The sequence below is a fragment of the Phyllobates terribilis genome, unplaced genomic scaffold (assembly GCF_046119375.1).
Source record: "Phyllobates terribilis strain yellow unplaced genomic scaffold, ASM4611937v1 Scaffold_3__8_contigs__length_932513732, whole genome shotgun sequence".
NCBI lineage: Eukaryota > Metazoa > Chordata > Amphibia > Anura > Dendrobatidae > Phyllobates > Phyllobates terribilis.
The window spans coordinates 368,852,971-368,875,414 of record NW_027362763.1 but is presented as its reverse complement, the minus strand read 5'-3'; the positions used below and the strand labels follow the sequence as shown (position 1 = coordinate 368,875,414).

General features: G+C 45.9%; 1 protein-coding gene across 2 annotated transcripts in view; it reads left to right on the top strand.

Moving 5' to 3' along the window:
• Nucleotides 1-22,444, top strand: part of CSMD1 (CUB and Sushi multiple domains 1) — a 2,980,041-nt gene that overhangs the window by 1,457,203 nt on the left and 1,500,394 nt on the right. The window lies entirely within an intron of this gene.

The following is a 22,444-nucleotide window of genomic DNA, read 5'->3' as shown; positions in this document are numbered from 1 at the left end:
GAGATGAGGCTGGGCTGTGTGGAATCACCCTGTATGGTTCCTTGCTCCATCTCATCGTGCTCTGCCTGCAATGCATCCTCTTTAATTGTGAGCAGAGAGCATTTCAGAAGACAGAGAAGCGGGATGGTGACGATAATTATGACGTCATCTCCGCTCAGGTTTTATGTGTGGAGTCTGACCTAAATAACGATGGCTTTGTTGATGCTGGTAGTCAACAACTGCCCTCTTCTACTCACAAATCCTTCCGAACATCTGCAATGTAGAGTTCCAACGCATGGGGACATCGCAGATCAGTCGGTGAGCTGGAAGCTGCAAACGCTGCTGAAGCATGGCAAGGGCGGCGGAAGCTGTAGCTGACTTTCTAAAATAGGCACACAGGTGGCGTACTTTGAAAAGCAGATCCGACAGATCTGGGTAGGTTTTGAGAAACCGCTGAACTATGAGGTTAAGCACATGGGCCAGGCATGGTAAGTGTGTGAGCTCACCTCATCTCAGAGCCGCCACCAGGTTCTGGCCATTGTCACACATGACCATGCCAGGCTGTAGGTTCAGCCGTGTCAGCCACAGATCTGCATGCTCTTTCAGAGCTGTCCACAACTCTTCAGCATTGTGCGGTTTGTCACGTAAGCATATTACCTTCAGCTCAGCCTATTGCCACTTGGCCAAGGCAGTGCGGCAGTGGTTCCAGCTTGCGACTGATGTGGTTATTTCAGAGATGGAGGCTGAAGAGGAGGCTGGGGAGGAAGAGATGCAGGAGCTGTAGAATGTGAGGGCAACCCTGATTGACCCATGGCCCGCAATCCTCCGACTGGGTCCTGGCTTCCACTATATTAACCCAGTGTGCCGTCAGTGAAATGTACTGTCCCTACCCACAAGCACTTGTCCACATGTCCGTGGTTAGGTGGACTTGCCCAGTAACTGCATTGTTGAGGGCACGTCTAATGTTGTGGGACACGTGCTGATGTAATGAGGGGATGGCACACCGGGAGAAATAGTGGCTGCTGGGGACCGAGTACCAAGGGACGGCCGCCGCCATCAGGTTGTGGAAAGCTTCCATCTCCACAAGCCTAAAAAGCAACATTTTGAGCGCAAGGATTCGCGAAATGTGTGAATTTAGTAGTGTGGCCTGTGGGGAGTTGGCTGCGTATTTGCGCTTGCGTTCCATGGACTGGGGTTTGGACAACTGAACGCTGCGCTGGGACAAGGACATGGATGTGCTTGCTGATAATGCTACTTGAGTGTGCAATGACATGTGCAGGGTGGGAGGCATCTTGGCATGCGCCATGGACAGGGGATTGGCGTGCACGCACAACAGCGGAACAAGCAGTGGTTCCACCCGCAGACACTGTTGCTGGACCCTGGGGTTTGCCCCATTTAGTCGGGTGCTTTGCTGCCATGTGCCTGATCACGCTAGTTTTGCTACCCCTGCTGATGCTGGCCTGGCAGGTTTTGCAAATGGCCTTTTTGGGGATATCTGCAGAGTCTTTAAAAAATAACCAGACTCGGGAAGACCTAACAGTTGTACTGGCAACTTCTGTCTTGTTGGTTTTAAGATGAACGCTTTCCACGCTGCTTCTTCCTGCCTGTTGTGGTGCTACACCTCCCTTCCCCTGTGTGCTGCTGTCCTTGCTCTGTATGTCACCCAGCCAGGTTGGGTCAGTTATTATTTCATCCATCACCTCATCTTCCACTTTCGCACCCTGGTCCTACTCCTGACTTTTTGGCAATTGTGTGTCATCATCATCCACCTCTTGCAACAGTAATTGCAAATTCCCAACGTCGCCTTTATGTGACCGTGGCTGCTCCAATATTTGGGCATCGCTACACGCGTTCTCCTCTTGACTCGCTTGAAGTTGGCCGGGCGAGAGGCCTGAATCTACAAGTGGAAAAGTGAACAGCTTTTTTGAGTGTCCAAGTGTGGGATCAGTTATCTCTGGGTGCTCTGCATGGTGGTAGGAAGGAAAATCAGGGTGAGGAATATGCAGTCAAGACTCACAGCTACTGAGACTTGACCATGTGGAAGACAGGTTGGTGGTGGTGGTGGCTAAGTGACTGGATGCATTACCTGCTATCCAACCAATAACCTTTTGACACTGCTCTGTGTTCAATAGTGGTGTTCTGCGGTCCCCTAGTAATTTGGACAGGAAGGTCGAGCGACAAGATGTGGGTGTTTGTTGTGACACAATTTCAGCTTAACCACGGCCATGTCCTTGACCTCTGCCTCTGCATACACCATCACCATCATGTCCACTTCCTGACACACTGCAACGGAATGAAAATGGAAGAAATGTCTGATTTTGGAACACTCTTATAGGTGTTATGTCTGACAGGTAACCATGGTTTTAAATAGCAGGCCTGAAATTTGCTAATACTATCCTTCACAGACACCTAGTGTGAATAGCTTGACCAACACACTGCAGCAGAATGGAAAAGGAGGCCAATATTTTCCATGTCCAGTTTAAATTTCTGGATTTATATCGCTGAAATATGGAACTGATTTGTCTTTATTCTGCTGTGAGAACAAGCAAATGGAGCACAAAAATGGTGTACTCTGGATTGGATTGGTTTTTAAGCAAATAACCAGGATTAAGATAAAATAAAATTTTTCCCTGGCCTCTGATATCTGGGGCTATGTCTACAAATATCTGTAAGAACAGTAGCAGCAGCAACGTTCAATGGACCCTTTTGCGCTATATTCACTGCAGTCTGCCACATACACTGCCTGCCTGCCTAATTCCTGTTATCACCACTGAATATATGCAGCTGGATTAGTCCTCAGAAGGACTGTTAGTTCAGTCGGATATATATATATATATATATTTTGTGGAATACCTATACTAACTATGAAGAAGCATATCTCTCCCTGATGCAGCAACAGCTCTCCCTACTCTGCCTGGTTCCAGAGTAGACTGTGACTAGCATGGCAGCGCCCAGTCTTATATACACCTGATGATGCTGTGTGGCCAGCCTATCACTGTAATGCCCACAACCAACATGGCTATGACATTACAGTGCATGGCTGGCAATCCCTGCATGTTCATTGGCTCTCTAAAGAGTGCCAAACATGCAGGGAGGGGACCCGAGTTCCCGCCCGAGCAACCCGGAAATACTCGCCGAGCACCAAGCTCGTTGAGCACACTGATGCTCGGGCGAGTTGCGAGCAGTGGTGAGCACGTTCGCTCAATGCTAGTGGTCAGATGTCAGAGTAGTGGCGGACTGTTAAGTTAATAAAAAAATAATAATTAAGATTAATGTGTGCAGATTCCAGCAAGCTTATCAGGGCTCAGGAGCCATCCACAACGTCCAGACTCAAGGGCTTGTGCCATTGGCTGCTGAATTCACATGTCCCTCTCCAAATAAATAGCATGCATGTTGTTTTAGTGACATTTTGTCAGTGTAACAGCACAGAGAGGCTGTTCCTGTTGCTGCTCCTGTATACTGATAGATTGAGAAAGTTAGCGAAGCGGTTGCTTTTTAGTCAGATAGGTTAAATAGATAGGATGCTGTGAGGCTGGGAATTTGACCTTCCAGCAGGTCAATCATTTTTGCTATTAGTGTGGTCCAGACAGAGACAGCAGGCCACATTTCAACATAGAACTCTGTTGTGCTGATATTATGCTCCATGCAGGAAAACACCTTTGAAACTCAAATTTCTTCTGTTGCTAACGTGATACAACAGGCCATATCTCAGCTTGTATTTTTTTTTGCGGTGAGATTCAGTTCATCTGTATACAGAGCTCATACACAGTAAAAAAAATAATAATTTCTTCGGTTACTACCTTGATACACACAGCAGGCCACACCTCTGCTTGTAATTTTTTTGCACGGAGATTCTGCTGTGTCCAGAGCTCGTCCACAGTAACAAAATCAAATTTCTTCTGATACTACAGTAATACATACAGCAGACCACATCTCAGCTTGTAATTTTTTTTTGTGGTGAAATTCAGCTTAATACAGGGTTTATCCGCAGTAAAAGAAAACTTATTTTTTCTCTTGCCACATCTGAGCTTTAAATTCTTTGGTGCTGATATTGTTCTCCATACAGGGGTTCACTTGATAAAATCTAAATTTGTTGTCTTACTACCTTGTTACATAAAGCAGGCCACATTTTAGCTTTAAATTCTTTGGTGCTGATATTGTTTTCCATACAGGGATTTACATGATAAAATCTAAATTTGTTGTCTTACAACTGTGTTACATAAAGCAGGCCACATTTTAGCTTTAAATTCTTTGGTGCAGACATTGTTCCCCAAATAGGGGTTCACATGACAAAAATCTAAATTTGTTGTCTTACTACTTTGCTACAGAAACTAGGTCACATTTCAGCTTTTAATTATTTTGTGCTAGTATTGTGCTCCTGCCAGAAGTCCACATTTCACAATTTAAATTATTTGTGCTAATAGCATGGTACATAAAAACAGTCCACATTTCAGCATTGGACAGAGCTTGGAGCAGCATTTCTAGCTTAAACTTTGATCAGTAACTAGTGGATGAGTGAAAAGTGTAGGCTTGGTGCTTTACTCTTGAACCATGGATCTAACAGAGTGGCAACCTTGTAGTCAGCACTATTTCTAATCCTAACAATACGGGCAACAATCATGTTTCAGATAGTGCTGCAAGAAGGTGCTCATGGGACGATCTCTTTCATGAGGTACAAGTCCATAGTGTGTTGGTGGTGGGATAACACTCAAGCTTGCCTCCTGTCAACCACAGACAACAGAGAGAGGTTCATTATCCTCTTCATCTCCTAAATGTTGCGCATCCATCACCTCTTCCTCCTTTTCCTCCTCCATTTGTTACTCGGCTCCTGCACCAAAAGTTTGTCTGGTACCATGAGCCCCCTTTGATCACAGTAAATCACCCTCCAATGACAGCTGCCTTTGCGACAAGAGTCCGGAACGTAGAGATATTGTTATCCCTTCTGCATCCTCATCTGCTTCCTCCTCTTCCTCCTCTTTTACTGGGACCACCACCTCCTCCCGTAGACTATTCAATGTATGCTCCAACAGTAGATGACCGGAATAGTGATGCTGATGATGGCATCTTCAGCGCTAACCATCTTAATAGCCATTTTGAAAATGTGAAGTTGGGTGGAGAGGTCCTTCATCTGTGTCCACTCGGCAAGTGTGATTTGTACCACATCCGTACTGTGTTTCCCCAGGCTATGCAAAATGACATATTGCGTCAGGGCTCATCCCTACTGCCACAGTCTCTACAATATGTGCAGAGTTCAATTACACCATGTCGCAACATCGTATATCAACTAGTTAACGGGTAGGCCGAAAGATCTCTATAGCCTACCAGTCGATGACCTGTGGGTTGCGAATGGTGGAAGTGAGCACACAGTGATCGTGGCTTCTGCAGCAGCGCATCCACGCTGGGATAGTGGTGGAGAAATTGCTGTACTACCAGGTTGAGAATGTGAGCCATGCAAAGCACTTGTGTGAGGTTGCCCCGGCATAGGGTCACCACCAGGTTTACACCGGTATCGCACGTGGCCTTCCCTGGCTCCAGGTTCAGTGGAGGTAGCCATTTATCAAACTCTACATGGATAGCTGTCCACAACTCTTGATCTGTAAGACTGCGATCTCCATGCATAGTAATTTAAACACTGTCTGAGTGCGGTGAGATCTGGCTGCGCAGTACGGAGGTGTGGGATTCTCTCTGCACTGTTGGAACGTGTGTCTCATTAAGGCAGAGGTTGAGGGCGCAACTAGAGGCCCTAGAGGAGGTGGAGGATGCAGAAACAGTAGAGGGAGTGTTGGATACAGGGGTTTGTCCCACAAGCCTTAGGGATTCCAAGACTTGTTCTCTGGTGACACCTTGGTGTCTGGTGCTTTAGTTCTCCATCCTCTGGTGTGTAGTGGTTTAGTTCTCCAACCCTAGCTATTTAGTAGTTAAGTTCTCCAACCCCTGTTGTCTTATTAGTTTAGTTCTCCATGTTCTGGTGTGCATTTGTTTTGCTCTCCAACCCTAGGTGTTTAGTAATTTAGTTCTCCAACCCCTGTTGTCTAGTAGTTTAGTTCTCAATCTTTTGGTGGGTAGTGGTTTAGTTATCCACGCCCAAGTGCCCTACAAGCTTTGGGGATTCCAAGACTTGTGGAGCAACCCTTTCCCCACCTGCCCCCACAGCTACCAGAGTCACCCAGTGCACAGTCAGTGAGATGTAACGCCACTGGCCATGCTTGCTTTTCCATAGTGTCAGTGGTGAAATGCACCCGGTCAGACATTGATTTTTTTAAGGAATGGGTGATGTTGTCTTCAACATGCTAGTGTAGTGCAGGCACATCTTTCTTAGCAAAGTAATGGTGACTGGGCAACTGGTAATGGGGGATTGCGATGGTCTCAGCTTTCGGATTAACGTCTGTATCCACCAGGTGGAAAGGCAGCATTTTCGTAGCCAACAGAATGAAGATGGTGAAGTTCAAGTTATTTGCTTTAGCATGTGTAGCAGGAAACCATCTTTAATGTGATGACAAATGCGGGACCTATGGCTGGCTGCTGAGCTGACAGAGGGTGGAGTAGGGTGAACACAACAAACTGATGGACTGTGAGAGAGTTGAAGGCGGAGTTGTTATGGTGGATTGAGAAAGATGTGGTGTGCTAAGTGTCTGAGATCGGTCAAAAGCAGCTGGAATGTCCAGTTCCATAACAGCTGACGGGCTCTCACTCACCCCAACTTTAGCGGGTAAACTACTGAAAGTTCTATGGCCAGAGACCTGTGTGAGAACACTTACCACAGTAATGGAGGAGGAAGAAACAGCAGTTGCAGTTGATGGGGCGGCCTGTGGTTGTTGAGGCCCTCTAGTCTGCATTTTAGTGCAGTGAGATTCCCAGTCTAACCCATGTTGATTGCGCCTGTGCCAGTTCATGTATGTATAGTCAAATTATTGCAATTTTTGCCTCTACTCTACTACTTTGTCATTTTTAAAAAAGTTGGCAGATAGCGTGAGTTGTCATCCTTTGTTGTCTTCAAGAAGACACAGGCTAGGCAACCTTTGCCACCCATGCGAACTGCAAAGCTACGACAGCTGTTGGATTCAGTGCTTGTTGTGGTTGCATCATTCAATGTCTGTGCTGGAAGCCATATTGTAGCCTCCTCATCTTCATCCTCCTCTACATCCTCTGCTGAGTTTCTCTGCTTTGTGCTTCTGGGTTCACACCAAGTGGGATCTACAACCTCATCGTCATCCTATCTTTTCTTCCACTTCTCTCCCTGAGAGCCATCCTCATAATATGGTGCTCATAATACTGTATGAAGGACTATGTGGTGCCCATAATACTGTATGGAGGACTATGTGGTGCCCATAATGCTGTATGGAGGACTATATGGTGCCCTTAAAACTGTATGGAAGACTATGTGGTGCCCATAACAATGTATGGAGGACTATATAGGAGGAAAATGCATTTGTAAGGGCTTCAAACTTTTGAGATATGCTCTTCTGTGACCATGCCAAATGTTAAGGTTTTGAGGGGGGGGGGATAGAACTTCTGCTTTGGGGCTCCATGAGTTCTATCTACGCCCCTGATAAGAAACATCTGTTTTTAACATACATCTGTCTCAGTTGCTTTGAATTATATTTATTATGCTTAAATATACAATACATGTGAGAAATTATAATTATTTGAGCCATTATGCTATATGTTCAAGTAAGATTTTTTTCATTACATTATTGTAGAATAGGTTACATTCTACACTCACACTCCGTGTTTTATGTTTATATAAATTGCATAGGCATATGAACAGATTTTTTTGTTCTGCTGTATATTTTTTAGTGGGAACTCTTCCCTATAACCTTTATAATAGTTGTAATGCAGCGGCTTGTGGCATTACTGTAATGGTCCAGGGTGTGTTTTGGCCGACCATGTACCTCCCCCAGGTGAATAGTCACATGACTGACATCGCACAGGTCCTGTGCACACAGATGGTTTGATCACATGACTGTGACATCAGCACAAGTCCTGTCTGTGCACTAGTGGATATATAAACCCTGGTAGATTTGAGACAGGTGTGTAAGGCATGAGGCCTGTTCCCGTGTGGGACACCATTAGCCTGGAGAGGCTTAGTGAGGCCTAGTGAAGCCGGGTGAAGCCTGAAAGGCAGAGGCTGGATCCTTAGGTGTAAGCGATACCAGTAGCCTTGGAGGGCCAGAGGTTTGGAAGGCAAGAGTCCTGGAAGGCAGAGGCTGGATGTTAGGTGAGACAACATACCAGTAGCCTTTGAAGGAACGAGGGCTGGAGACCCCCATCTGGGAAGCCGTAAAGCCACAGTGGTGGCAGAACAAAACTGACTGAAGCAGCTAAAACCCGGCAAAGGTAAAACACTGCATTATATGGACGTTGATTTAAGTGACTTTACTGGAGGCTGTAACTGGAGCCAAGTGGGCCTGTCTGCCACTTGAAAGGCTCCTGGACATTATATGTGTATGTCGGCGAGCCACTGAGTTGGACTCGGTGATAAGCAGTAGTGAAATATAATAAACTACTGGATTGTGAAATACTGGAAAACATGGCTGGTGTGCTTTAATTGACCTGGTGCAGCGAGTGTCCCCCAGCATGATGACTGGCGCTGCCTTACATAGTTCAAAGCATTTATTGAAGTTTGTTCTCAAGGGAACTGAAGAAAAATGTAACCTTATTTTGTGTTCAAGATTTGTTATTTCAGTGGCTGTATTATTTAGTAGAGCACTTGCTCATCCTCTCTTCACTGCATTTCCCTTCCCACCAGTGTGATCATTGACTGACTACTGTGTATTCATTGATATGGATGAAGGGCTCCCAAAATAAATACAGCTCATTCATAACTGGAAATGATTGGAAATATCCGTGAATGATCAAGTTGAATTTCCTGAAATTCACAGTTCTACACAAATTTGTACACTTTGGAATTCAATTCACAATTTGCAAAAAAAACTCGTACTGGAGAAGCATGAGACAGTAGGCCAGGGGTGGAAACTTCAGGCCCCCAGGTCATTTATGGCCCTTGATGACCTTTTATCCGGCCCCTGGGAGGATTCTCAGGGATCTCAGTGCTTGGGCCGGCAGCTGTATTTTGACAGCCTTTTAATTTCTTCTTGTTCTGTGAGCACGCACACGCCGTGTTCACTACTGAACACTGAGGCTCATGCAAGGAAAGATTACATCCTGATACCAGTGCCAACATCAGGACGTACTTTGTGGGAGGAGTTAGAGTGTGTTTTGTATGGCCCCAAAGGGTTGTATAAATATCCAAATGGCCGTTAGCAGAAAAAAGATTCCCCACCCCTGCAGTATGCTAATGTCATTTTGTGTGGCTAAGCGGGCTTCCACATAATGCTCAGCAGCTTTGACATCTCATCTTAGTTTTTCAAGTGGATTATCATACTTTTTAGAGTGATGGTTAAAATACCACTGGGTCATCAGAGATTAGTGGTTCCCAGTGGAGGATAGTCAGGCTCAAGAATAGTGATATGTACAGTGGGTACAGAAAGTATTCTGACCCCTTTAAATTTTTCACTCTTTCTTTCATTGCAGCCATTTGGTAAATTCTGCAAAGTTCATTTTTTTCCTCATTAAAATACACTCTGAACCCCATTTTGACTGAAAAAAACAGAAATGTAGACATTTTTGCAAATTTATTAAAAAAGAAAAACTGAAATATCACATGGTCATAAGTATTCAGACCCTTTGCTCAGACACTCATATTTAAGTCATATGCTGTCAATTTCTTTGTGATATTCCTAGAGATGGTTCTACTCCTTCATTGGAGTCCAGTTGTGTTTAATTAAACTGATAGGACTTGATTTGCAAAGGCACACACCTGTCTATATAAGACCGCACAGCTCACAGTGCATGTCAGACCAAATGAGAATCATGAGCTCAAAGGAACTTCCCAAGGAGCTCAGAGACAGAATTGTGGCAAGGCACAGATCTGGCCAAGGTTAGAAAAGAATTTATGTATTACTCAAGGTACCTAAGAGCACAATGGCCTCCATATCCTTAAATGGAAGAAGTTTGGGACCACCAGAAGTCTTCCTAGACCTGGGCCGTCCAGCCAAACAGAGAAATTGTAGGAGAAGAGCCTTGGTGAGAGAGGTAAAGAAGAACCCCAAGATCACTGTGGCTGAGCTCAAGAGATGCAGTAGGGAGATGGGAGAAAGTTCCACAAAGTCAACTATCACTGCATCCCTCCACCAGTCAGGCCTTTAAGGCAGAGTGGCCCGATGGAAGCCTCTCCTCAGTGCAAGACATATGAAAGCCTGCATAGAGTTTGCTCAAAATCACATGAAGGACTCCCAGACTATGAGAAATAAGATTCTCTGGTCTGATGAAACAAAAATAGAACTTTTTGGTGATAATTCTAAGCAGTATGTGTGGAGAAAAACAGGCACTGCTCATCACCTGCCCAATGCAGTCCCAACAGTGAAACATGGTGGTGGCAGCATCATGCTATGGGGGTGTTTTTCAGCTGCAGGGACAGGATGACTGGTTGCAATTGAAGGAACCATGAATGCAGCCAAGTACAGAGATATCCTGGATGAAAACCTCTTTGAGAGTGCTCTGGACCTCAGACTTGGCCGAAGGTTCACCTTCCAACAAGACAATGACCCTAAGCACACAGCTAAAATAACAAAGGAGTGGCTTCAGAACAACTCTGTGACCATTCTTGACTGGCCCAGCCAGAGGCCTGACTTAAACCCAATTGAGCATCTCTGGAGAGACCTGAAAATGACTGTTCACCAACGTTCACCATCCAACCTGACAGAACTGGAGAGGATCTGCAAGGAAGAATGGCAGAGGATCTCCAAATCCTGGTGTGAAAAACTTGTTGCATCATTCCCAAGAAGACTCATTGCTGTACTAGCTCAAAAGGGTGCTTCTACTCAATACTGAGCAAAGGGTCTGAATACTTATGACTAGTGTTGAGCCACCCCCGTAGTGTTCGAGTTCGGTTCGGTTCGTCGAACACCCGTGTGTTCGCCGAACTGTTCGTCGAACTGTTCGTCGAACACCTTCGAACACCGTTAAAACCAATGGCAGGCAAACAAACACACATAGAAACACATAGAAAACACCTTCAAAGGTGTCCAAAAGCTGACAAACTGCTCAGAAGACACAACCAACACATGGAAAAGTGACAAGTACATATAGTCATGCGAAAAGAAAAGAGGTGGAGGAGTAAAAGGAGGGGGAGACACAGATATAGGCATGTCATGCCCTTCTAAAATCCAAAAAGTGAGAAGCCGAGACGGCCAGTCCGCTCCTGCCCGTGCCACCTCCGTGTCGCCGGGTTTGTGCCAGAGCCGCGGTGAACCCTGACGGCCAGCCCCCCTCTCCCAATACTGGTGCCTGTCCGCTGGTGGGTCGAGAGAGCCCCCCTGTGGTGGAGGCAGCTCTAAGCTTTTTAATTTAAATTGTCCCTCTAATTTGAATGAATACACTTTAAATCCATTTACAAGGATCTATTGGAGGGCAAGTCTCATGCCAGCAGCCGCGTAATTCCAGCTCCAGTAGCGTCCACTAAAGCTGCTGCAGTTAAAAAGCTTTTATAAGGATCGAGCTCGGCTGTCCACCGCAAGGCATCCTAGTGCCAGTCCCAGCCCCTATGCCTTGGGGTGCCTCCTGATGCTCTTCACTGAGTATCCCGTGGTCCCGAAGCATTTCCTTTGAAAAAATTAAGTGTCCAAACTACAGGTGGTGTAGCTTGCTTAACAGCCGGGATAATCCGCTGACTAGCAGACACTGCTACTAGGCACAAAGTATTTCCTGGGCTAGATGCAGTTAAAAATTTGTAAGTAGATACTCTCGTTGGATGCTGAGAAAGCATTCCATAGAGTCTCCTGGCACGCCATATATGATTCTCTTAAAAAGCTTGGGGTAGGGGTCTAGGGGACCCTTTTATAGCCAAAATCACGGCCCTGTATCACAATACGTCACCTAGGCTGAAGATAAATGGAACTGTAGCACCCTGAGGGCTCGGTTGCTACAGACGTATTGCACCTCACCCAGAGGTGTGATATCTCACTCTCAGATAAGGATGGAGTGTGGATCAGGACCCGACACCTGCATGCATTACACCACATTGCCGTGGGGCAGGGCGACCAATATGCCCCTGAGATGGGCACGACAGTCCCTGTCCCTGGCTGGAGTGGGGGGAGGGAACACTGAGGAAGGGGAACCCTGCAGTGCAGGAGCAGGGAGGAAGCAGTTCCTGGGTGCATTGAGAAGGGAGTATAAAAGGTGGGCACCATCTTAGTTCAGTGCAGAGAAGTCTGAGCAGAAGTGGCAGGGAGCAGGGGCTCTGCATGAGCTCTGCTCCGGAGGCGGGCCTAGTAACAGAGGCCCAGGCCTGGAAGAGGGAGAAGGAAGGAAGAGGAGTGGAGAAGGCTCCAGGAACGAGGAATGAAGGGATCCCAGGGGTGCGGACGGGCGAGTCGCCACCGCACGCCCGAATCCACCTGCGTGGAGGGGTCAGGCCAAAGGGGGAGACCGGTCCCCGAACTAGTGGAGGCAGGAAACGACCCTCAGCTAGAAACCGGAGGCTCTGACATTTTATGTGGCGCAGCCCCTTGCTCCACCCGCTAGGAAGGCACCACATAGGGTCAGGGAAACTGGCGCCAAGTTTACCAAGAGGAGGTCCGAGGCAGCCGGACAGAAGGGTTGGTTAGAAAGGCCAGACAAAGCACACACAAAGGGGGTCCTGTGAAGCGCTCCAAAGTTATCTGGGAGTTGTCTGAGCCCCTCACCTGGTGAGCACAGTACGACGTGGGCAGCCGTTACCTGCAGACGTGGTCTGGATAATAAGAACTGTGAGTAAAGGCCCTGAACTGCATCACTGACTCCGTGTCGTTACTGCTGCTGCCCTGCACCATCACCCCCATCCTCCGCATACACTGCCCTGAGGCTATACTCCTCCCGTGGGGAGTTATGCTACGCTCTGCTGCACCCACAACACCAGCCTTAGCGGTCTGCCCTGTAGCGGCGGTTCACTCTGACCGCAATCCACGGGTGGCGTAGTCGGACATTTAAACATCAAAACCACATAAATAGTTCCGCCACTGGTTTGACCGCCCTGAGCCACGGAACCGGATCGCCGCCACGAAGACTACAACCACCAGCATCCACCAAAAATGGTCCGGCTCCGGGTGTCCCAAGGCCCAGGGGGTGCGTCAGAACATTTTCATCACCTTTCACAATCACCAATGGGACAAGGCAGGGATGTCCTCTGTCCCCTCTCTTATACATCCTAGTGACGGAGCACCTGCTCTCATCAATTCGCCATAACCCCAATATTAGGTGGATTGAGGTGGGAGGCACCGAGTACAAGTGCTCTCTATTTGCTGATGATGTCCTAGTATATATCACTCAATCACATATATCCATCCCTGCTGTTATGGCTGAAATAGATCACTTTGTTACATGGTAAAATTTTAAAATCAATGCAGCGAAGTCTGAGGCCCTCGATGTCTCCCTCCCTAAATCCATATAGGATTCCATCCAGTCCAACTTTCCCTTTGCCTGGCCCTCACAGGGTATCAATTACTTAGGAATTCCTATTCATAGAGACCTCTCCCATCTATGTTATCTTAATTTTGGGCCCTTTATTGAACAATTCCATACAGACCACGGTTGGCAAGTTAGAACTGTAAGATTCACTACGTGAACCACTGGTGTTTTGTGGAAAAGCACATGTACACCGCGTTCCAAATTATTATGCAAAAAGTGTTTAGGAGTGATAAGGGAAGAATTTGTTTGTTTGTCAGTTAAACTCATTGATGGTGATGTGTGTCAGGGCTCTTTATATCACTGTAAGCAATTGCAGACACCTGTGCTAATTAGTTTGGCAGGTGTGTCCAATGAAAGGCAAGACTACTTAAGAAGGCTCTCTCACATTATTAAGCAGCCTACATTTTCTGCCAAAATGGGAAAGAAAAAGGATGTGTCGGCTACTGAGAAGCAACAAATTGTGGAGTGTTTAGGTCAAGGCATGACTACAATCAACATTGTGCGATGATCAGGATGAAGTGTCTTGGCAATCAAGAAGTATGTAGCTGATTCACAGTACACACGTGTGCGTGCTGATAAGGGCAAATGGAGGACTCTTTCCTACAGGCAATTACGTCAGGTTGAAAGAGCAGCGGCAAAAAAGCCTTGTCATAGCAGCAGACAAGTTTTTGAAGCTGCTTGTGCCTCCAACGTCCCCCGAACAACAAGATGCAGGGTCCTTCAGAGGTTTGCAGCTGTGCATACGCCATCCTGTCGACCTCCTCTATCCACTTCACACAAGCAGAAATGGCTCCAGTGGGCCAAACATTACATGAAGACTGATTTCAAAACTGTTTTGTTCACGGATGAGTGCCGTGCAGCGCTCGATGGTCCAGATGAATGGAGTGGAGGATGGCTGGTTGATGGACACCCCACGCAAACACGGCTACAGCGCCAACAAGGAGGAGGTGGAGTAATGTTTTGGGCTGGAATCATGGGGAGAGAGATTGTCGGCCCCTTTAGGATCCCTGAAGGCGCTAAAGATGAACTCCATAATGTATGTGGATTTTCTCAAACAGCACTTCCTGCCATGGTTCAAGAAGAAGAACCGTGTATTTCACAGCAAGATCATTTTTCTGCATGATAATGCACCATCTCATGCTGCACATAAAACATCTGCATCTCTGGCTGATATGGGCATAAAAGGGGACAAACTTATGGTGTGACCCCCATGCTCCCCTGACCTCTACCCCATTCAGAACCTTTGGAGCATCATTAAAAGGAGTGTCTATGATGGCGGGAGGCAGTTCACATCTAAGCAACAGCTCTGGGAGGGTATTCTGTCCTCATGCAAAACAATTGAAGCAGAAACCATCCAAAACCTGACAAATTCAATGGACGAGAGAGTTCAGAAGCTCCTTTCGAACAAGGGGTCCTATGTGAAAATGTAACATCACCTAGAATAAAGTTTTGAGTTGAAAACTGTTTGATTTCAGTTTCTAACAACCTGCTAATGCTTATAATTTCAAAAATGACCATTTTTTTCGTCTTTATTAAAATGAAAAGGTTGATCGAAAAGTTTGGGGGATCTAAGAGTGTGGCAACCCAGTAGTCATGATTACTTCGAATTCTGACAATATGAGGGTCATGCTGCAGGTAGTGCAGCAAGAAGGCACTTATGTGTCTTGCGCATCTCGGAGCCCCAAAATTATTTTCCGGGCTAGATGCAGCTAAAAATTATTTTTAATTTTAAATCTGGTGAAGCTTATTATAGATGGCCTAATAGGATCAGTGCTGCACACTGCTACAAAGCCCAAATTATTTTCCAGTCAAGATACAGATAAACATGATTAGTAATTTGAAAGCTTAAAACGGTTGGTAGGGTGATTTTAACCAATCATCAAGCTTTTACTCTCCCCAGGATGACACAGGGGTAGAAAAGTCGTTTCGGATCCATGATTTGTTCATCTTTATAAACGTGAGTCTGTCTACATTATCAGTGGAGAGCCGCGTGCGCTTATCTGTCAGCACACCACCAGCAGCGCTGAACACACGTTCAGACAGAATGCTGGCTGCGGGGCAAGACAAGATCTCCAAGGCGTAAGTGGCTAGCTCCGGCCATTTATCCAGATTGGAAGCCCAAAAAGAGCAAGGGTCCAGTGACACAGTCGTGGCTTCAATGTTTACTTGGAGATACTCCTGTACCATCGTCTCTAGGCGTTGACTATGTGTCAGACTTCTTGTCTCCTGTGGCCTTGCAAAGGATGGGCTAAAAAAGTGGTGAAATGATTCCGCAAAATTGATGTTACCACCAGATACTGTGGTTCTGTTACGGTTTGAGTGCTGAACACTTGACGGTCCCACGGTTGGCAAGTTGGAACTGTGAGATTCACTACGTGCACCACTGGTATTTTGTGGAAAAGCACATGTAAGATTCTGCAACAGTCTCTGCTGATACTCCTGCATGCGTGCATCCCTTTCTATGGCAGGAATAATTTCTGCAAATTTACTTTTGTACCGGGGATCTAACAGTGTGGCAACCCAGTAGTCAGGATTATTTCTAATTCTCACAATTCGAGGGTCATGTTGCAGGTAGTGCAGCAAGAAGGCACTCATGTGTGTTGCGCATCCAGGAGCACCAAGTCCCTGTTGTGTTGGTGGCGAGGTAACAATCATGCTTCCTTCCTCTGTCCTCTCCCCCCAACCTCGCACAACAGAAATGTGATCAAGGTCTCCCTCATCTGATGAGTCTTCCATCAGTTCGTCCTCCACTTCTTCCTGGGCTCCTGCACCTTCCTCACTAGTTTGGCTGCTACCATGCGCCCTGGTAAAATCATCTCCCCCACCCTCACATGCCTGCCGCCTTGGTGCTGCCGACCGTCTGGACCTTGCAGATGTTAGCCCTTCCGCATACAACTCCTCCTCCTCTACTTCCTCCACCTCCTCTTGTGCCACCACCTGACTCCGAATTCTGTTTAACATGTGCTCCAGCATGTAAATCACCGGAATAGTCATGCTGATAATGGCATTGTCAGCACTAAACATCTTCGTCGCAATTTCAAAACTGTGCAGAAGGGTGCATAGGTCCCTGATCTGAGACCACTCCTCCAGCGTGATTTGCCCCACCTCTGAATCTCGTTGGCCCAGGCTATACGTCAGAATGTATTGCACCAGGGCTTGTCGGTGCTGCCACAGTCGCTGCAACATGTGCAGAGTTGAATTCCACCGGGTAGGCACATCGCATTTTAGCCGGTGAAGTGGCAGGCCCAATGACTTCTGTAGAGATGTAAGTCGCTGAGCTGCGGGATGCGAACGGCGGAAGTGAGCACACAGCGACCGTGCCCTCTGCAGAAGGCCACCTAGTCTGGGATAGTGGGCTAAAAATTGCTGGACAACCAGGTTCAACACGTGAGCCATACAAGGCACGTGTGTGACATTGCCCCGGCGAAGGGCCGCACCCAGGTTTGCAGCATTGTCGCACACGGCCTTCCCTGGTTTCAGGTCCAGTGGAGACAACCATTCATGAAATTGGTTCTCCAGAGCTGACCACAACTCCTCAGCTGTGTGACTCACATTTCCCAGACATTTCAATGTAAAAACCGCCTGATGACGTTGAGCCCTACTGCCAGCATAGTAAGGAGGTGTGCAGGATCCCTTCTGCGCAGTTAGAAAGCTTGTGGCATGACCAGACAGGCTTTGGGTGCAGGTGGAAGACCGAGAGGAGGTTGAGGAGGCAGAAGCAGTGGAGGAACTTTGACATAAAGAGGATTGACGCACAACTCGTGGGGACGGCAAGACTTGGACAGCAGCCCCTTATCCTGCTGTCACCATAGTTACCCAGTGCCCAGTCAGCGACATGTAACGCCCCTGTCCATGCCTACTCGTCCAAGTGTCTGTGGTGAAATGCACCCTGTCACACACAGAGTTTCTCAAAGAAGCGGTGATGTTGTGTGCGACATGCTGGTGGAGCGCAGGCACACCTTTCTTTGAGAAGTAGTGCCGACTGGGCATCTGGTACTGGGGCACTGCGACGGACATAAGGTCTCGAAAATCCTCTGTGTCCACCAGGCGGAAAGGCAGCATTTCTGTAGCCAAGAGCTTGCAGATGGTGAAATTCAACCTCTTAGCTTTCTCATGGCTAGGAGGAAATGGTCTTTTACTTGTCCACATCTGAGGGACCGAGGGCTGGCTATTGTGCTTAGACGGGGTTGATAAGGGTGTCCCCGGCAAACTGCCGGTCTGTGAGGAAGATGCAGGCGGACATGTTAGGTTGCCTTGATCCAAAGGTGGTGCTATCGATGTCGGACAGCGCTCAAGACCAGCTGGTGTTACCACCTCCAAAGAAAATGATGACCTGCCAATCACGCTGGCTGTTGCGGGTAAAGAGGTGGCAGGTCTGCGCCCCAAAACAGGTGTGACTGCTGTCCCCCCAGTCACAGAGGATGAAGAGGCCGCGGATGCACAAGATATGGCAGACGGTGGTTGGCCCGGCCGGCTAGGCCGCATTGTAGCACACTGAGCTCCCCACTGCAACTTATGCTTCATGTCCATGTGCCGGTTCATGCATGAAGTACTCAAACTATGTATTTTTTGGCCTCTACTTAGCTTTTGCTGACAAATGTTACAGATAACACGAGTTGGGTCATCTTTATCGATCTGAAAAAATGCCCAGGCTATGCAAGGCTTAGCACCCATGCGACCTGAAGAGCCACCACGACTTGTGGTGAGAGGCAGAGTTGTGTTTGAGGATGCAGTTGTTGACGTGCTTCCAGTACTACGTCTCTGTCCAGGAAGGCGCAACCTGACCTCGTCGTCACTAGCATCTTCCTCCACCTCCTCTGCTGACCTCATCTCTTGGCTGACTGTGGGTTGACAGTAAGTGGGATCTCCGACCTCATCATCATCACCCTGTGCGTTATCACACCCGTCGTCCTCAGAGCCAACCTGTTCCTGCCCTGACAAAAAACTAAAGTTGTCGCTCCAATCAGGTATTTGAGTCTTATCATCGTCTTCCTCATTGTCTCCACCAACAGGAGTTACAGTTTGGGAATGAGGGTCTACATTATGGTCAGAACCTTCTGCGTCTGGTCCTGGATCCGACTCATAAAGATTCTGGGCATCAGTGCAGATCATTTCCTCGTCTGGATTCACAGAAGCGCTGGAGTCGACCTCTGATTCCCAGGCTATAGTATGAGTAAACAGCTCTGCAGACTCAACCATCTGTTCTACCTCATACTCAGACGGGCAGCTGGAGATTTGGGAGCTGTGAGGAAGCAAGTGCGATTTGGGTGACACCTTTGAGGACTGGAGTATTTGTGATGTTGAAGTTGATGTGGAGGAGAGCCCACTTAAAGGAGCACTTGATATCCGTTGAAGCACCTGCTGTTTTTGTGCCTCATTTGGAATTTGTAGCGATTGGCGTGGCCGTAAGAAAGGGATCTTATCACATTGTCCGCTAAAAGAAGTAGACATTTTAGTTTGGCTGGAAGATGGTCTTTCTTCTGCACCTACCCCACGGACACAACCTTTTTTCCCCTTCCCAACACGCCTATTCCCCTTTCCACCAGCAGCAGGCCTTTTTCCACTCATTTTGGTGGTTAACTAATTCACAACTCTGGAGTTGTTTGCACAAAAAAACAATGGATGGTAACCGAGCAGAGCTGAGTGGCCAAACTGTGGTATTAGGCCAAAACTATTGACTGGGTTAGATGCAGAAAAAAATTATTTTTAATTTGCAACCTGATGGAGGTCAGTATAGATGGACTAATAGACCAAGTCCCACACACCGCTAGAAGCCCAAATATTTTTTCAGAGCTAGATGCAGAAAATTTTTTTATTCAATTTGCAACCTGATGGAGGTCAGTATAGATGGACTTATAGACCAAGTCCCACACACTGCTAGAAGCCCAAATATTTTTTCAGAGCTAGATGCAGAAAAAAATTATTTTTAATTTGCAACCTGATGGAGGTCAGTATAGATGGACTAATAGACCAAGTCCCACACACTGCTAGAAGCCCAAATATTTTTTCAGAGCTAGATGCAGAAAAAAAATATTTTTAATTTGCAACCTGATGGAGGTCAGTATAGATGGACTAATAGACCAAGTCCCACACACCGCTAGAAGCCCAAATATTTTTTCAGAGCTAGATGCAGAAATTTTTTTTATTCAATTTGCAACCTGATGGAGGTCAGTATAGATGGACTAATAGACCAAGTCCCACACACTGCTAGAAGCCCAAATATTTTTTCAGAGCTAGATGCAGAAAAAAATTATTTTTAATTTGCAACCTGATGGAGGTCAGTATAGATGGACTAATAGACCAAGTCCCACACACTGCTAGAAGCCCAAATATTTTTTCAGAGCTAGATGCAGAAAAAAAATATTTTTAATTTGCAACCTGATGGAGGTCAGTATAGATGGACTAATAGAACAAGTCCCACACGCTGCTAGAAGCCCAAATATTTTTTCAGAGCTAAATGAAGAAAAAAAATATTTTTAATTTGCAACCTGATGGAGGTCAGTATAGATGGACTAATAGACCAAGTCCCACACACTGCTAGAAGCCCAAATATTTTTTCAGAGCTAGATGCAGAAAAAAATTATATTCAGTTTGCAACCTGATGGAGGTCAGTATAGATGGACTAATAGAATGATGCTATGCCCAAAAGATTTTACTTCACTAGGTGCAGTAAAAAAATTGGTATTCTATACACAGGTGGTATAACTTGCAACACAGATAGGCTACTCTACTGACTAACACACTCTGCAATAGGCCAAAAAGGATTAGCTTTGCTAGATTCAGCCAAATGCTGTGAAAAAAACTTGCACAGCACTGGCACAGACCTGCCTGGCAAAAACTGATAGGAACTGATGTAACCTAGTCCTGAAAAGGACTCCAATTACAATTAGTCTTTACTCCCACAATCTATCTATTTAAGAGCACAGACCTGCTTGATAAAAGTCGTAGGAAATGCTGTAACCTAGTCCTTAAAAGGACTGCAATCACAACTATTCCCTACTCCCAAGCTATCTGTATATTTGTGCGAAAATTGGCTTGAAATTAACAAGGTATAGCGCACACAGCAACAGCGGTGCCGTCTAACACGCAGCTGCAGCAGTGAGAAAATGGTGGCGATGGGGAAAATGGCTTGGTCTTATAGGGCAAGGACATGTGACATACACTGCCAATCACACATGCCTTTGCATGTGTGAAAAAAAGCACTTCGCTCCGTGTGTGCGCTGCTGATAGGCTGACAGATTGCACCTCCCCACTGCAAATGCGGGAAAGAGAAAAAAAAATGGAGATCTTCATTGTTCCTGCAGAGATCCATCCCCTGCCCCTCCCCCCACCCCGCTGTACACTCAAACTGCGTATTAACATTAATTTTCATCATTACTGAGAAAAAATCCAGTTATGATTTTGGTGCACGAACAGTTATCGAACATAACCTCGAACAGCCGAATTTTTCTCAAAATGTTCGTGTTCGCCGACCGGCTCGAACACCGCCCAAAACAGCTCGAATTTGAGATTGGCGAACAGTTCGAGTAGAACAACGCTCATCTCTACTTATGACCATGTGATATTTCAGTTTTTCATTTTTAATAAATTTGCAAAAATTTCTTCATTTCTCTTTTTTTTCAGTCAAGATGGAGTACAGAGTGTACTTTAATGAGAAAAAAATGATCTTTTTAGAATTTACCAAATGGCTGCAATGAAACAGAGTGAAAAATTTAAAGGGGTCTGAATACTTTCCGTACCCACTGTACAACAGAGCTGATTTCCTTCTCCAGATTCACTGGATAATATAGATCATAGTGAAATGTTATTATTCTTGTGATCTCTCTCTTTTTCCCCTCCCCTTCCCAGTATTGAAATCCACGCAAACTTTTTTTGATGTAGATCAAATCTATTGGAAAGTTTGGTGAAGCTGGCAAATTTGAATTTCAGGTGATCTGTTCATCTCTTCTCATAGCTGTCAGTCTTCTGTATTCTTTAATCATTCCTATCAAAGTACCTAATCTTTTTAGAATGCCATTTTGGTTAATGGGAGTTCAAAATTTTAAATTCTTTAAATTGGCCAAATTATAGAGTTCATGGTTTCTTAAGTCCTGCTTCTCTTCAGTTCTATGTGGATTTTCCACTAAGAAATTTACTCCTTCTCAAAATAATTTAATTGTCCACAAGATATTCCTGAAAAGTCTGAGAGGTTTGGTCCAACATGACTCACAATAGATGAGGTGGTGGCTGTGCATGGAAGGCTTTAATCATTTACTGTTATAGAAGTTTAAAAAAACCAAGCAAATGTGCCTAGCTACTTTCACTCCACATATAGAAGAAAATAGAGTGATTTCCATAGTCAGTCACCTCACCAAACATTGTAACCTGGTGTTGGGCCCGTACCTCTGTGACATTTATGGCAAATTGTGTGAATAGCATCATTTTGCTTAACAGGTATAAGCTTCTTGAAAAAATGAGTGAATACTCATTATTTTTAAAGAACCACCAGAGAAGTTAATAAGAATGACTTACATGAATGACCACCTTTCCATGCATGTAGTACTGGCTAGAGCTTTGTCCTTAAAAATGCGTAGCTCACAGTGTTGAAATCCACATCTATCAGATGTTTATGACATATCCTGTAGACTCCCTACTTCAGTTTAGCAAGCAACCAAACTGGTTCTGGTTCTCATGAAAGTTGTAACTTTTAACTAGTTTGTAACCTAAATCCACTTTGGTAAAAGCATTACTTCATTTCTAGCAATTAATGGATACTATGTATCTATCAAAAGCATTAATTTTTATCAGTTCGCAGTTGTCAAAGACACACATCAAAGAGTGTACTAGTGTTGACATACTTTTAGTATTTCTAAGTGCAGACATTCCTCTTCATTCCCATCTTTTCTTAGACTTGAGTGCCAGTTTATTGGATACAGGCTCCAAGCTTTTTCTAGAGATTATTATTAGAGTGTGACTTGCC